Source organism: Macaca thibetana, chromosome 14 (assembly GCF_024542745.1).
Source record: "Macaca thibetana thibetana isolate TM-01 chromosome 14, ASM2454274v1, whole genome shotgun sequence".
NCBI classification, from domain to species: Eukaryota; Metazoa; Chordata; class Mammalia; order Primates; family Cercopithecidae; genus Macaca; species Macaca thibetana.
The window spans coordinates 110818553-110827723 of record NC_065591.1 but is presented as its reverse complement, the minus strand read 5'-3'; positions in this window follow the sequence as shown (position 1 = coordinate 110827723).

Here is a 9171-nt window from a genome sequence, read left to right as displayed (position 1 = left end):
TGTGACTGTAACTTCGCTAGCTAAAATGCTTGAGAGCGGACCCTTCATCCCTTTGAACGTGTTTCTTCCTAAAATGCGCGGGTACCGGGAGATCAAGATGAGCGATGTCATGCGCCTTGTGGACTGTAACCCGTCGTGCCTAAGTGAATGACGTTTTGACCTCACAGGACTGTTTTGGGGCATAAATGAAACAGTGTATGTTAAACCAGTTTTTCGGCTGTATGAGAAGAGAAATAAAATTAGAAGTTTGTGTCTGCCACCACGCAGATTGTGAACCATAGTCAATGTCTTACATTCGTTTTTGTTCCCCCTGTTAGAGCGTATGACACCTAACAGACGCTCAAAACGTTTCCCAAGGAAACGGGCTGGGCGCGATGGCTCATGTCTGTCTGTAATTCCAGCACTTTGGGAGGCCGAGGTGGGGGAATCACTTGAGCCCAGGTGTTCGAGACCAGCCTGGGCAACATGGTGAAACCCCACCTCTACAAAAATTACAAAAATGAGCCAGGCGTGGTGGTGGACACCTGTGGTCCCAGTTACTTGGGAGGCTGAAGCAGGAGGATCGATTGAGCCCCGGAGGTGGAAGCTGCAGTGAACCGTGATTGTGCCACTGCACTCTAGCCTGGGTGACAGAGCAAGACCTTGTCTCAAAAAAAAAAAAAAAAAAAAAAAAAAAAAGGAAACAGAAATACTGATGGGGCAGGAACTCCCAAGGCCCTGGGCTTTCTCCCCCTTTCCATAGTGGCAGGGTATGGGACATAGAACTGAGCAAAAACCTGGAAGTGGCGGCTTTGAGAGCTGAGTGTTTTAATGATAAGCGGCAGGTGTCCAAGATATTACATGGCCATTCTCCACTCCCAACTCTGGCTAAACCAGCTTTGAATGCAAGCAAGATCTATCCTCATGGACAACTACTGTAGGTTTACTGTTTGTGTGCCATGAGAAGCTATACACAGAAGTGACATAGCATCATTTTGAGATAGTAGGGACATATGAAAAAGTGACTCTGTGGTATTTGTGAAGTTTATTTTTTGCACTCCTCTAACATCCTTTTTTTTTCTTCTTTTTTTTTGAGACAGAGTCTCTCTCTATCCCTCAGGCTGGAGTGCAGTGGCACAATCTCGGCTGACTGCAACCTCCACCTCCCGAATTCAAGCGATTCTCATGCCTCAGCCTACCGAGTAGCGGGGATTACAGGTGCCTGCCACCATGCCTGGCTAATTTTTGTATTTTTAGCAGAGATGGGGTTTTGCCATTTTGGCCAGGCTGGTCTCAAACTCCTTATCTCAGGTGATCCACCTGCCTCGGCCTCCCCAAGTGCTGGAATTACAGGCGTAAGCCACCGCATCTGGCCCTCCCCCAACTTATTTCAGAATATTTGATGCTGTATTTCCACCAGCCACAGTTCCCTGAGAGCGGGGGCTACGTCTTGTTTACCGTGAACGAGGCCTAGCAGAGCCTGGTAGAAGTCCCATGTTTGGTTGGAGGAATGAATGTGGATGACTCCCTTCTTATCCACTCCTCTCCTCAATCTGGTTGATGGGCAGGTGGTGTCCATTTGTCTGAAGAGGTAAATGATAGAAAGAAACTCTAGCCACCACCATGCACACAGATTTCCTGACTTCAACTAACGTTTCTTTCCTCTTCATGACACAGGATATCTCCAATTCATTGGAACTGTTTCAGGATACCAACTCTTGGGCAGAAGCACAAATGGGAGCAGATTGAACCCACTTTCACCTACTGAGCATATTCCATAGTAGTCATCAGAATGTTTAGATGGTATGTTAATATGTCAGTTGTTAAGCCTATGAAGAATATATGTTAAAAGAAGCAATGTGGCCAGGCAAGCTGGCTCACGCTTGTAATCCTAGCACTTTAAGAGGCTGAGGCAGGAGGATCCCTTGAGGCCAGGAGTTCAAGACCAGCATGGGCAACAGACTTCAAAAAAGACACAATGTGGCCAGGCGCGGTGGCTCACGCCTGTAATCCCTGCACTTTGGGAGGCCGAGGCGGGCGGATCACGAGGTCAGGAGATCGAGACCATCCTGGCTAACACGGTGAAACCCCGTCTCTACTAAAATACAAAAAATTAGCCGGGCGCGGTGGCGGGCGCCTGTAGTCCCAGCTACTCGGGAGGCTGAGGCAGGAGAATGGCGCGAACCTGGGAGGCGGAGCTTGCAGTGAGCCGAGATGGTGCCACTGCACTCCAGCCTGGGCAACAGAGTGAAGACTCCGCCTCAAAAAAAAAAAAAAAAAAAAAAAAAAGACACAATGTAAAAGCAGAGATGTGAACAGGAGATAGAGTGCATCTCCGTTGCTTGGGTGCTCCCCCTGCTGTCCAATGGCAGAGGCTCCACGTCGTCTTCTGAGGGCTGAATCTGGTTCTCCCTGTGGCCATTGGATCCTCTTATTGATGAGGGATACAAAGGCTGAGATTGGCCTGCCAGAGAGACCCACAACACCTCTTCAGACTTACTACCTTCTTTCCTGTCCTTCTTTTGACAAATGTGTATTGAGCACTCCTAGTCCAGGAATTATACCAAATGCCCAGAATATAAATAAACAAGACATGGTCCTCAACCACCACCCTAGGGACAGGCATAAAAAGAACGGACAGTAACAAGCCCCTAATTTCGTGTAGTAAATTATATCTAATAAAGTGCCTTTGCTTTTCACGGAATCTTCATAGCAACCATCTGCAGAAGAGGTATCATTATCCCTGATAAGAAATGGAGTCTCAAAGAGTTTAACTTAAAGTGGCTCTCTCTAGGCAAAAACTGCAAAGTTCTTTGGAAACAAAATGAGTAATTCAGCCCCCTACCCTCTAATTAGATAGTTTGATGGGTGTAAAGCTAGATTATGCTTGTCAGAACATACACCAGGGTTTGTCTCTTAGTTACACTGGTCTGAATCCAGGAATTTCAGGATAGTGAGGAAGATAACCAAGCAAATTACACAGAAAATGACTGTTCACTTACAGTTAGTTCTGCATACTGAGAACTCAAGTTCTAAAGGGACTAAAGATAAAGAAGAAATATAAGTCTTTAGTTTCAAATTAGAGAGGTCATAACTCAGAATCAAGAATGCAAGAATTGTCTTGCAGTATTCTCTCTTTTCCCTTTAGCAAACTGCTGCCCATGATATAAAACAGTTATATCCACTGGAACAAAACAAGAAAACTTCTTGTCCCAAATGTAAACTTTAATATACATATATATATATATATATATATATATTTTTTTTTTTTTTGAGATGGAGTCTCGCTCTGTCGCCAGTCACCAGGCTTGAGTGCAGTGGCGCGATCTCAGCTCACTGCAACCTCCACCTCCTGGGCTCAAGTGATTCTCCTGCCTCAGCCTCCCAAGTAGCTGCTTCAGAAAACTTTAATTTTCTGTTTTTCTCATCTGGCTCTCCACGTAGAAACTATCTTCTTTTTTTGGCCAGGCGCGGTGGCTCACCCCTGGAATCCCAGCACTTTGGGAGGCCGAGGTGGGTGGATCACGAGGTCAGGAGATCAAGACCATCATGGCTAACAAGGTGAAACCCGGTCTCTACTAAAAATACAAAAAAAAATTAGCCAGGCGTGGTGGTGGGCACCTGTAGTCCCAGCTACTCAGGAAGCTGAGGCAGGAGAATGGCATGAACCCGGGAGGGGGAGCTTGCAGTGAGCCGAGATCGCGCCACTGCACTCCAGCCTGGGGGACAGAGCAAGACTCCGTCTCAAAAAAAAAAAAAAAAAAAAAAAAGAAACTATCTTCTATTTTTTTGAGATGGAGTCTCCCTCCGTCGCCCAGGCTGGAGTGCAGTGGCACTATCTCAACTCACTGCAACCTCCATCTCATCTCCCAGATTCAAGCGATTCTTTTGCCTCAGTCACCCAAGTAGCTGAGACTACAGGCGCACGCCATCATGCCCAGCTAGTTTTTGCATTTTTTGTAGAGACGTGTTTTTGACATGTTTCTCAGGTTGCTCTCAAACTCCTGGCCTCAAGTGATTTGCCCACCTCTGCCAACAAAGTGCTAGGATTACAGGCATAAGCCACCACACCCGGCCTGTTGTTGTTTTAATGTTTTTCCAGTTTTCGTCAATAATCACATATTTCTTTCATTCTTTTTTGTTTTGTTTTGTTTTTTGAGACAAGGTCTTACTCTGTCACCCAGGCTAGGGTGCAGTGGCACAATCACAGGTCACCACAGTCTCCACTTCCTAGGCTCAGGTGATTCTCCCACCTCAGCCTCCCCAGCAGCTGGGACTACAGGCTCACGCCACCAGGCCCAGTTAATTTTGTTGTTGTTGTTGTTGTATTTTTAGTAGAGACAGTGTTTCGCCATGTTGCCCAGGCTAGTCACGAATTGCTGGGCTCAAGCAATCCACACGCCTCAGCCTCCCAAAGTGCTAGGATTACAAGTGTGAGCCACCATGCCTGGCCACATATTTCTTTCTTTTTTTTGGAGTGGGGACCCGGCGGGGACAGGGTCTCACTCTGTCACCCAGGCTGGAGTGCAGTGGTGCAATCTTGGCTCACCCCAACCTCCACCTCCTAGGTTCAAGTGATTCTCTTGCCTCAGCCTCCCAAGTATCTGGGATTACAGGCGCACGCCACTACCACCCAGTTAATTTTTGTATTTTTAGTAGAGACCAGGTTTCACCATGTTGGCCAGGCTGGTCTCAAACTCCTGACCACAAATGGTCCACGCGCCTGGGCTTCCCAAAGTGCTGGGATTACAGGTGTGAGCCACCGTGCCCAGCCCTAGCCGTGTATTTCTTTCGTTAATTCTAAAAATATTGTTATAGGCCGGGCGCGGTGGCTCAAGCCTGTAATCCCAGCACTTTGGGAGGCCGAGACGGGCGGATCACGAGGTCAGGAGATCGAGACCATCCTGGCGAACACGGTGAAACCCCGTCTCTACTAAAGAAATACAAAAAACTAGCCGGGCGATGTGGCGGGCGCCTGTAGTCCCAGCTACTCTGGAGGCTGAGGCCGGAGAATGGCGTGAACCCGGGAGGCGGAGCTTGCAGTGAGCTGAGATCCGGCCACTGCACTCCAGCCTGGGCTACAGAGCGAGACTCCGTCTCAAAAAAAAAAAAAAAAAAAAAAAATATTGTTATAGAAGTAGGAAAAAACTTATCTTGGTTCCTCTCCTGCTGAAAATGGGCTCTCTCCTGCCTAGGGTTACAGCAAAGTCAAACCTAGCGTCTCTTGAGGCCAGTCAAGGTGGCTCATGCCTATAATCCAGCACTTTGGGGGGCCAAGGTGGGAGGATTACTTGAGGCCTGGAGTTCAAGACCAGCCTGGGCAACACAGGCAGACCTCATCTCTACTAAAAATAAATAAATAAATAAGTAGCCAGATGTGGTGATACACACCTGTAGTCCAAGCTACTTGAGAGGCTGAGGAGGGAGAATTGCTTAAGCCCAGGAGATGGAGGCTGCAGTGAGCTGTGATACACCACTGCACTCCAGCCTAGGCAAGAGAGTGAGGACCCTGTCTCAAAACAACAACAACAACAAACCCTAGAGTCATTTGTATGACAGACAAAATAATTTTAAAATGTTTTATTGAAGTAACAACATACAAAAAAGTTCTATAATACGGCCCACTGAAATTCCAGAAACGAACTGGACACTCCCATAGTAACCAGCAACGAGAACACAGCTAGCGGCCAGGCACCGTGACTCATGCATGTAATCCCAGTATTTTGGGAGGCCGAAGCAGGCAGATCACCTGAGGTCAGGAGTTTGAGACCAGTCTGGGCAACAAGGTGAAACCCTGTCTCTACTAAAAATACAAAAATTAGCTGGGCGTAGTGTTGCATGCCCACAATCCCAGCTACTTGGGAGGCTGAGGCTAGAGAATGGCTTGAACCCTAGAGGCAGAGGTTGCAGTGAGCTGCGATTGTGCCACTGCACACAAGCCTGGGTGACAGAGTGAGACTCTGTCTCAAAAAAAGGGGGAACATATCTAGCACCCCCAGAAGCTTGCCTTATGTCCTCTTCTAAACCCTCCAGCTTGGGCAACAGAGCAAGACCTTGTATCTAAAGGATAGCAGCATCCTGACTTCTATCCCTGTAGCTTAGTTTTGCTAGCTTTTAAACTTGATGTAAGTTAAATCATACAGTAATATTTGGGCTTCTTTCACTCAGTATTATGTTTGTGGAATTCATTTAAGTTGTCCTATGTAATAATAGTCCACTCATTCTTATTGCTATATAGAATTCCACTGTATGAATCTGTGATTCATTTATCTATCCAATTGTGGATGAGCATTTGGATAGTTTTCAGCCCGGGGCTGTTATAAAGCTATTACCAACAGCCTCTGGGTGAACATATGTTTACGTTTTTTTCCGACAGAGTCTCACTGTGTTACCCAGGCTGGAGTGCGGTGGCACGATCTTGGCGCAATACAACTTCCACCTCTCGGGTTCAAGCAATTTTCCTGCCTCAGCCTCCCCAGTAGCTAGGATTACAGGTGTGTGCCACCACGCCAGGCTAATTTTTTTTTTTGAGATGGAGTCTGGCTCAGACCCTAGACTGGAGTGCAGTGGCGCGATCTTGGCTCACCGCAACCTCCACCTCCCGGGTTCAAGCAATTCTCCTGGCTCAGCCTCCTGAATAGCTGGGACTACAGGCACGTGCCACTACGCCTGGCTAATTTTTTGTATTTTTAGCAGAGACAGGGTTTCACTGTGTTAGCCAGGATGGTCTCGATTTCCTGACCTCATGATCCACCCGCCTCAGCCTCCCAAAGTGCTGGGAATACAGGTGGGAGCCACCCCTGGCCAACAATTAATTTTTTAAAATTCTTCTGATGTAGGATGTTCTCTCTGATCAACACTGCCCTCAGCCCATCATGTAATTTGCATGGTTTATGTACACATATACCCTTACCAATGTGTCTATTTTACACCTCTGTCAGTTTGGCACGTGTTCTGCAAGAGAGCAACTTTCTTCTCTTGGGTTTCTGCAGTATAGGGGAAGAGATATAGTCCTCAAATGTTAACAAGTTATTCTGGAAAAGAACTAATGAGTTCACCTGCCTAGCTCAATCTAAATCAGGTGTTCTACATTAAAAATTTCCCATTGTTCTTCAGCTTGTTCTTGTGAAATGCTATTCTCCCCTCTGGTCCCAGAACAAAACAGCTGACTCCTCAGAGCACTTGAACCTGCTTCACTACCCAGGGGGACAGATACCCATTTGAGAACTGTTCTTTTTTTTTTTTTTTTTTTTTTTCAGACAAGGTCTCACTCTGTCGCCCAGCCTGGAGTACAGTGGTACAATCTCGGCTCACTGCAGCCTTTGCTTCCCAGGTTCAAGCAGTTCTCCTGCCTCAGCCTCCCGAGTAGCTGGGATTACAGGCATGCCCCACCACGTCCGGCTAATTTTTTTGTATTTTAGTAGAGATGGGGTTTCACCATGTTGCCCAGGCTGGTCTTGAACTCCTAAGCTCAGGCAATCTGCCTGCCTCAGCGTCCCAAAGTGCTAGGATTACAAGCATGAACCACTGTGCCCGGCCCCCCAAATAGGTTTTTAATAAGCGCATGAAACGATGAACATGTTTGTTTCCCAACACATTATGACTTCTTTGAAGGTAAGGACAACCTCATACCCATCTCTGGATTAGCAGCACCTAGCCCAGTGCTTGCATATCAGAGTGGCCCAATAAGTGTTAAAACGCATGCTCTCTGTTTGAAATGAATGAAAAGGCTGGGTGTGGTGGCTCGCGCTGTAATCCCAGCACTTTGAGAGGCCTAGGCAGGCAGGTCACCTGAGGTCAGGAGTTAGAGACCAGCCTGGCCAACATGGTGAAACCGTGTCTCGACTAAAAATACAAAAATTAGCCAGGCATGGTGGTGTGTGCCTGTAGTTCCAGCTACTTGGAAGACTGAGCCAGAAGAATCGCTTGAACCCGGGAGGTGGAGATTGCAGTGAGCCAAGACTGCACCACTGCACTCCAGCCTGGGTGACACAGACTCTGTCGGAAAAAAAAAAAAAAAAAAAAATGGATGGAAAGAATCTACTTGGATAGTTGGTCAAAAGTGGAGTCAATTACTGAGAAACAAAATCTTTCCCTGTGGAATTGAATTGACAACTTATATGTCCATCATTATGGCAGAACAAACCCCATGCTATGGAATGTTCTACAGCAGTAAATGAGGAAGTGAATCACAGTGACATGGAAAATGCTCCACACTTTATTATTAGTTTAAAAAAATGGCAAACAATGTAACTGTATAACATTTTATGGTTTTAAAAAAGATAAAATGCAAGCAAGGTGCTGGTTGCAAAAAACAAAAAGTGTATATTATGAAAAGATAAAAGCTACAAGTTTCTAGAGACATATATATGTGTAAAAGAGGGAAAGACCTGGAAGCTTATACATCGCACCAACAATAGCAGGTACCTCCACAAGAGAGAGTGGGGGTTTGGGTTGGTGTCAAGGAAATTTACCTTTATGTAGAATGAATTTTTTTTTTTTTTTTTTTTTTGAGACATAGTCTGGCTCTTTCGCCCAGGCTGGAGTGCAGTGGTGCGATCTTGGCTCACTGCAAGCTCCACCTCCTGGGTTCATGCCATTCTCCTGCCTCAGCTTCCTGAGTAGCTGGGACTACAGGCGCCCGCCACCAGGCCCGGCTAACTTTTTTGTATTTTTAGTAGAGACGGGGTTTCACCGTGTTACCCAGGATGGTCTCCATCGCCTGACCTCCTGATCCGCCCGCCTCGGCCTCCCAAAGTGCTGGGATTACAGGCGTGAGTCACCGCGCCCGGCCGTAGAATGAATTTTTTAATAATTACATTTGTGTATTATTTGTGTAATTAAATTGTTAAAATCTTTTTTTTTTTTTTTTGAGACGGAGTCTTGCTCCTCTGTCGCCCAGGCTGGAGTGCAGTGGCCAGATCTTAGCTCACTGCAAGCTCCGCCTCCCAGGTTTACGCCATTCTCCTGCCTCAGCCTCCCGAGTAGCTGGGACTACAGGCGCCCGCCACCTCGCCCGGCTAGTTTTTTGTATTTTTTAGTAGAGACGGGGTTTCACCGTGTTAGCCAGGATGGTCTCGATCTCCTGACCTCGTGATCCGCCCGCCTCGCCTCCCAAAGTGCTGGGATTACAGGCTTGAGCCACCGCGCCCGGCCAATTCTGTTAAAATTTTAAGTGAATTTCTTTTTTTT